This window comes from Polyodon spathula, chromosome 12, assembly GCF_017654505.1.
Source record: "Polyodon spathula isolate WHYD16114869_AA chromosome 12, ASM1765450v1, whole genome shotgun sequence".
NCBI classification, from domain to species: Eukaryota; Metazoa; Chordata; class Actinopteri; order Acipenseriformes; family Polyodontidae; genus Polyodon; species Polyodon spathula.
Genome location: NC_054545.1, coordinates 16,975,334 through 16,983,056, shown reverse-complemented (window position 1 = coordinate 16,983,056; position 7,723 = coordinate 16,975,334).

Here is a 7,723-nt window from a genome sequence, read left to right as displayed (position 1 = left end):
TTACTAGGCTTCCTTTGTTTGCTTCTAATTGTATTTAACTGATACATGGCCCATTTTTTTAATTCAGCTTTTACAAGCAATAGCTCTGGATAAATATGTTAGACAAAACAAGCAGAGCTAATGGAAACTGTGCGGGAAATCAAACAAACACGTGACTGAGAAACCCAAAACCAAGCTGTATTCAACACTAAAATATGAAAACACACAGAAACTGCACAATCACTGTTGTTGTAAATTGTACATAAGAAGTTTTCATTTTGATCATGCATCATCATGCATCATGGGTCATAACTCCCCATAATACATTTGTCACAGTTCACCTGGAGAGAGAAAGTTTCTCTTTGGGTATCTTAGTGTATCCAGATCACGCTCCCTCCTGCAACAATGCTGCAGCTCTGACTGAAATGAGTGGTGCTTAGGTGGAAAAGGATATCAGCATTGTTGCAGGAGGAAGCATGATCTGGAACACTACGATGCTTATATGAGAAATTCTCTTTCTCCTTTTGAACATGTCAAAGCTGAGAAATGTTTTTCCAGGTGATTTATGAGCTATGATGTTTGAATAAAAAAGATCAAAATCAGGATTATGTTTAGGGACCCATAATGCGTTTCCTGTAAGCACCGCAGGGAGTTCTGAAACACTACAACTTGTTTACAACGAAAGAGGTGGCCTTATATAACCCAACTGCAGTAAACAGCTTTTAAAAGCAATGAAAATATATCTCATTTGGCATTATTATGTAAACTGACTGACTCATTCAACATATTTAGCCTATTAATACCTTTGCCTTTCTTAAATTGCATTTGTAATGTCTGCCTAATTTTTTTCCAAGTGTCATGTCTATAGGCTGTATAGATAGAACCCCAGCGCCCCCTGGTGTAATTAAGGAGAACAAGCCTACATATTTTTTTGTGAATTGTTTTTATTAATTTAAAATACAATACAACAATATATGTTAATGGAGAAATCAAATATTTCATCCAGTTTAATAAATATTGGTAAACCCTTTGAATGCATTACAAATCATTGCACTATAGAGTTAATATTTACGATTATAATAATTTATTGGTAAATAATATAAACCTATATAAATCTCCTATTCTATAAAGAACAAACTTAAAAAAAAAAAAATATGGTATAAGGCATCAACTTATCTTACCAGCACCGGCATTTATGAATAACCCATGTTACTATCTTCATATTTATACATGCAGTGTCTTTAATTTTTTTGCACTGTATGTACTGTTCTTCTGAACTGATGAATGCATTCCTAAAATATGATGTCTTGTTGAGGTACCCTTGCAGTAAAAACATACATTCTCTCTTTAATCCCTTTGTTCTTCTTTAAACAAATGTCATTCCTTGTTTTAATTTCTTCTCTGGGCTTTGCAAACCATACCACCGCGTTTATTTCACATTAAAAAAAAAAAGACCCTCACGAGAAATCCTACATGCATCTTAGTTCTGTAATATTAGCAGTTCATATATCAAAGAGTTGAAAGTTCGAACACTAAATGTTTGGAGGGTGGAAACTTGGAATCTAAGTGACAAATACTAGGGGATAGTACTCCCCCTCTGGTTATGTCACTGTCCATAAATAAAAGCATCTACTTGTATATTCAATCCAGATTGACCCCCGATACAGAAGAGCAGTGATGTATCACACCAGAAGAGCAGTGATGTATTACACCTGCTGACAAACAGGAGGCGGGATTAGAACAAATTAAAGGGGTGTCTGACAACTGACGAGAGGAGGTTGGGTCTGAGGATGTCCTAAAGAGGACACCATACTGAACTGAAAGTTGTTTTGATTTACATTATTATTACACTATTAATATGAGTGATTGATTAATTGTTTTACACACTGATTGCTTCACAAGTTTTTGTAATAGGCATGTATCTGACTTTGATCTAATTTCATCTTAAGTAATATGTGTGTTAGGTTTCAGGGAGAAAAAGAGTGTTTTTTTTTTTTTTTTATATATGTGGCATTCACAGTCTGAAAAGTGGTGAATCTGTGTACCTTCAGATTTAAAATAATTGAATAGGACCAAACCTGTCATGTAAATCCTCGAAGTAGATTCTGACACAAAAAAATCCCCTTCTTTTAAAGAGTAATTCACTTTTAGATTCTTTTTTCTGTGTTTAGGTCCTTTCAGCTGAGTTCTTGCTGTCTGCCATAGATCTAACCCGGGCAAGATCAGTCAAAGTGTCTCCATCAAAGTAAGAGCAAGACCACCTAGTGAAAGAATGCAATGTGGACAGCCTAACAGTTTATCTCCTGATCTCATCATCATGTTGAAATGTTACGATGTTGATATCATTGATTTTGGGATCTTGATATAACAATTTGAAATGTAGCGATCTTGAAAGTTGAGGCCCTTGAGAAGAAACAGACTTGCATAACAAACATACGATCACATAAGACTTTCAATCAAACTTTGTAAAGACTTGTTGATGTCCACTCACACACAACAGCATGGGAGATCAAAGAAGTTGTGGAAACATCCAGAAAAAACGGCATCTGCATTATGCATTAAGAACATCTTCAAAAAGAGTCAATGTTTCAGGCAGGTGGCCTCGTCAAGTCTCCAGTACAGAGTTACAGCACAGAGCATAACAACTAAAGGCCCTCACCACTCCTGATTTTAGACAACTTCTAGGAAATACCAAAAGTTCAGCATTCACTGATCTCAAGGTGTGACTGGAAGCATAAGCTGCCAACAGTTCCTGTAAATATAAAAGCCCAAAACCATGAAGGGCGTACAAGTAGAAAGCAGAATTTTATGAAGGGGTACATGTATTGTCACGTTTACATTTCTTTTCAGAAATAACAATTTTCAAGTCAGCCGTGTGACAGCAATCCTCACAGAAAAGGGGATATCAGGTTCTAGTTCATCATTATGGTAACAAATATGAAAAACAAAATCTTTACTGGGATAGTCTCTGAGAGGTTTGTGGGTAATTGGCTATTTTAATTATCTCTAGGTGGCGGATCTAAGCACAGTCACACAATATGTAAGAATGACTTTGCTACTAAAGATGCGTATGGTGCTTCAGGGTTATTGGAAAGTCTTACAAGCTTTGGGTGTGGTAAGAAGTTGTTCCCACAACAATGACCTTCTTTTAGGACCCAAAAAGCATGAATAAATTAATAATGAAATATTAAAAAAAAAAGTTATATATGTAACTTACTAAAAACCGAACAACTTCTACATGAGGATGTGGACATCAACATGTAAAAACTATTAATCAATTATTAAAATAAAAGGTTAAATAGTTACTCATTTAAGCTATACAGTATGATAAAAAAATACTGTATATGGATTAGCAACTGGTATGAGAATATATATGTTATACACTATGTTATATAGCAATGGTTTATTTACCCTTTATTTTAATTTTAATAAGCACTTAATATGTGGTTGTGTCACCTGTCCTCCTAATGACACTAATTGATTGGAGCCTGAGGTTGCAATGTTTATTTGGATAATTGTAATCAGCTCCATTACAACATGCAGGGGTAGCTGGGCGTGGAACTTTCTGGAAAAGGGGGAAGAATGAAAAATTGTTCTGTTTGGGTGAGAACTGTTTCTGGAATTGGAGTGTAGTACATTGGGGTATGTGTTTGCTGGTAAACTGCAGCTTTGCTAAATTTCTTAGCTTGTTTTATGATTTAACCAAATGGGTACAATTGGCTGAATTTGGAGATTTGATACTTGCTTTTCCGAGGGGCAATAAATGAAAATACAAAGCTGATACAAAGTCACTTGACACACATGTTGTGACATACCTAGCTGACCTGTGCTGAGTTTTGGAACAAGTGTTGCAGTAACAAAATTGCCTACAGGAGGCGCTATTGAAGCATATACATTCAATAGTCGGGAATTTAGAGATACTGAAAGAAACTTCAATTCAATGACATGTTTTGACTTTTAGTGTTTCTAAGACTGGTGAGGTTTCCCTAACGGTTTATATACTGGATCACTTACTATGATTGCTACATGGAATGACATACAGTGAAATGGGGTGGCTGTATAAGATCTGCCACTGTTCTATATTTTACCCCTGAATTGTTTCCTGAAGTGTGACTACAAAGGCTGGTACAGTATTCAAGGTAGTGTTGTCCTTGGCAGTCCTTAGTCAGAAACCTATCTTTGCGGGTAAAATGAAGAGAAATGTCATACTCATTGTAACAGGGGTGTTATTGTGTGGGCATCCCCTGATAGATGAGAGAGGTTGAGGTTGAAAAACGCCTCTCAGACGTCCAGGTTCTATAAACAGAAAACAGGCAGGTGCAGTGGTAGGTGGCTGACACTGCGGAACCAGCAATGGTAGCCCTGATGCAGGAGGACATACACTTCATCATAAATACAAAAAGGCAAATCAGCTAAATAAACAAAAGTTGGCCAAACACCAGCCATGCATTGCTCCCACTAAAAGGGAGGTCCCGCTCCAGGAACCTTCTTCTCAACTAAAATATTATTTTCTGGGATTAAAATCCCCCAAATGAATCCTTATGTTAAACACTGGAACTCCAGTAGAACCACGGTTGTTCCTGCATATTATTTGGTCTACTCACCCTGGTTAAGACACACAGTCATGAGCTTCAAGCTGGTAGATGAAGAAGCTTTGCATCTCCTTCTTAAAGGCCTGTGGCCAGGGATAATTGATAATCAATTAGTCAATCAACACCTGGTCACATGCTGCACATGAATTTGAATTAGGCAGGTAGTGAACTCTAACCTCCCAGCCCTGCCATAATTACTACAAACTTTATTTTCCAAAAACATTCAAATTAAATTCTCTTTACAAACAAAACAAGACCATCTTATTTACATGTGCAGGGCCTCACCCCTGCCACACCCAGACATTCTGCATGGGCAGTAAGTGGATCATATTTGGGGTACCACTGAACTTGTGGGACAGACTGCTCATTAAAATGTTTGTGCATTTTTAAAAAGGAGACGATAATATATTCAGGGATACCAAGATATTTACTAAGTAAGAGGTCTGACTGAGGAAAATGGACAATCAAATCCCTACCCCTGTTGTTGTGCAAATCTTTTTGTTACTTCCAAAGTTTTGGCTTGTAGGAAACTGTGAGGCATACAACTTGCCAGCAACTCATATTAGGTAAGATTCAGTGATTTGTTTCGGTTTCTTTAACAATGAGAATAGAATGTAAATTACCTTTGAAAAGAAGGGTGTGGTATAGCACAGGGCACAGAACAACATGTTATTTTAATGCTATGTCTATGTGTTTCCTTGGAGTACACTGTTCAGCAATTAGCCAACAACAGGATGCCAGACCATAAACATTCTTCCTGATGCCATCAGTTGGCTTTGGTTTTCATGTTGATATTTATTCTTGATAATAATTACACAGCACTCTATTTATACATCAAAGGCACTGCCGCCTTTCACATTACCGCTCAAAAACAAAGCCACCACAATCTCAAAGCTGCATCTCACGCATGTTAAACAAGACACATCACATAGATGTCCTTTCTACAGTGTTTCTATAATAGTTTGCTTAAAGGGGTTGTGACTCACAAATGGTGTATATATATATATATATATATATATATATATATATATATATATATATATATATATTATATTACTATAGTATACTTTCAGATACTTGTGTGTTCACTTCCTAGGTCATTTTTAGCTCCGCATTCAAAGGGTAAATGTAAACCCATCACTGCCCCTTTCTCTTCTCAAGAATCTAACCATGGGAGAATGGTCTCAACTGTTTCTCCTAAAACCACTATTTGAGAAATACAAAAGGAGAATGAAATTAGATATTTCAAACTTACTTCAGCAACCTGATCAAAAAATAAATACAATTAAGCTACGCAGACAAGACTCAAGAGCTAAATACTAAAAAAACTAAATTGTTACCATCTATTAAAAGTTGAGTGTAGATTCCACAATTTACTGAAATTAATACTAATTTCTTACTTGCTATCAATTTTGTCTTTTTTTTCATACCTTTATCCACACAATGTTGAATATTAAAATAAATGTCACCCAAGTGACCAGAATATGCCGTTTTAAAGCTTTACTGATATAATCACAAGAGAGCCCAGGAAGGTTCTCTTGTGCTAGACATGGTATTCCACATCTGCTTAGCTCTGCTTCAGCCACATCCACTGGGCTATTTCGCAATTTAAACTTCTTATCCATCATTGCACTACTTGTTTTGAGTATTTGAGCAATAACACAGAGTGAATTACCAGAGATTATGGAGTGAACTTTTTGGATGTAACGAACCACCTTTACAATACTGGTGTTGTGATTGCAATGATACACTGTCCAAAGGATCTGGTGTTGTGAACAGCCTGCCTGTAGGGTGACGTCAGGCCAGAAAGGAGTACACAGACAGGCAGTACTGACAGGTGAAACTGAGACGCTGACACGCTCAGTGCGTTTATTGACCAAACAAATAAAATATTTAAACAAAAAAAAAAAAAAAAACTTGAGGGCAAAATAAATAGACAAACAAAACAAACAAGTAGCGTGCTGGTCCTCCAGCACGACGTAGCAATTATTTTCTACTCACTCCCGTTCTTTAGCCCTGAACAAAAAAAAACCTAGAGTGAGTAAAATGTGCATCTATATATATACTGTTGTGCCGGGATTCAATTACTAATAAATTATTCACTTGAATCCCAGCACGTGAACTAATTTGTGCAACCCAGTGCTCACATACTATTAAATACTTTAAATGCACTTGAAGTGCAATCCCCGTGCCTAAATACAACTATATATATATATATATATATATATATATATATATATATATATATATATATATATATATATATATATATATATATATATATATATATATATATATTAAAACACTTGTGCTACATAGACCCATTTATATCCCGTGCACCAATACCTATAAACCAACATTAACACACAATATGCAACACATAACACACAGGGGCGGGGCACATTGCCACAGGGGTGTAGGTATATTAGGCTAGCACAACGTTGCTTGGGGTATATCTAGTCATACTAGGGCTAGACGACAATCTGGTATAATACCTCGTGCGCAGGTTCTGTTATATATCCCCTTCAATCACTGCATGCATAATTGTAGCATGTAAAGTTTATGTCATTATCCACTTTGCACATATTGAAAAAACGTCCCCAATAAATTTAGTAAGCAGGGTTTCTGAGTGGGTTAAAACTGGTAACGCGCGCCATCTCTAGTTCTGCATTAAGAGTAAGTAGCGGCACTTACTGCGGGAATTACTTACATAGGTTAGTAAGCGTATCAGAAACAAATACGCTTAATAATACGCCAAACAAAATGTAAGGAAATAAAAATTAAATTCAATGAATCGTAGGTCATTTCACACCTGTAGACAGGATGCGAGTTGTTAAATTTCCAGAGGGGGCAATAGACAAACAACAAAATATCATGGCAAGCCTTGATACATCTGTAATACACAACTTAAACAGGTAAGAGAATCGCTAAATTACTTGTTTATTACCCTGAATCAACTGCTAGATTTAGGAATCACATTTCTCAAATTTGCCATCATGCAGGATAAACCCAGTTATTATTTTTATGGATACTGTATAAAAATGCATTAACAAAAACGACCTACGCTTACAGCCAGGGACGCTGGAACTAGTGGTGCTGGGGGTGCGGCAATACCCCCTGGATTGAAGTGCTGTGCAGCTGCTTCCATCATA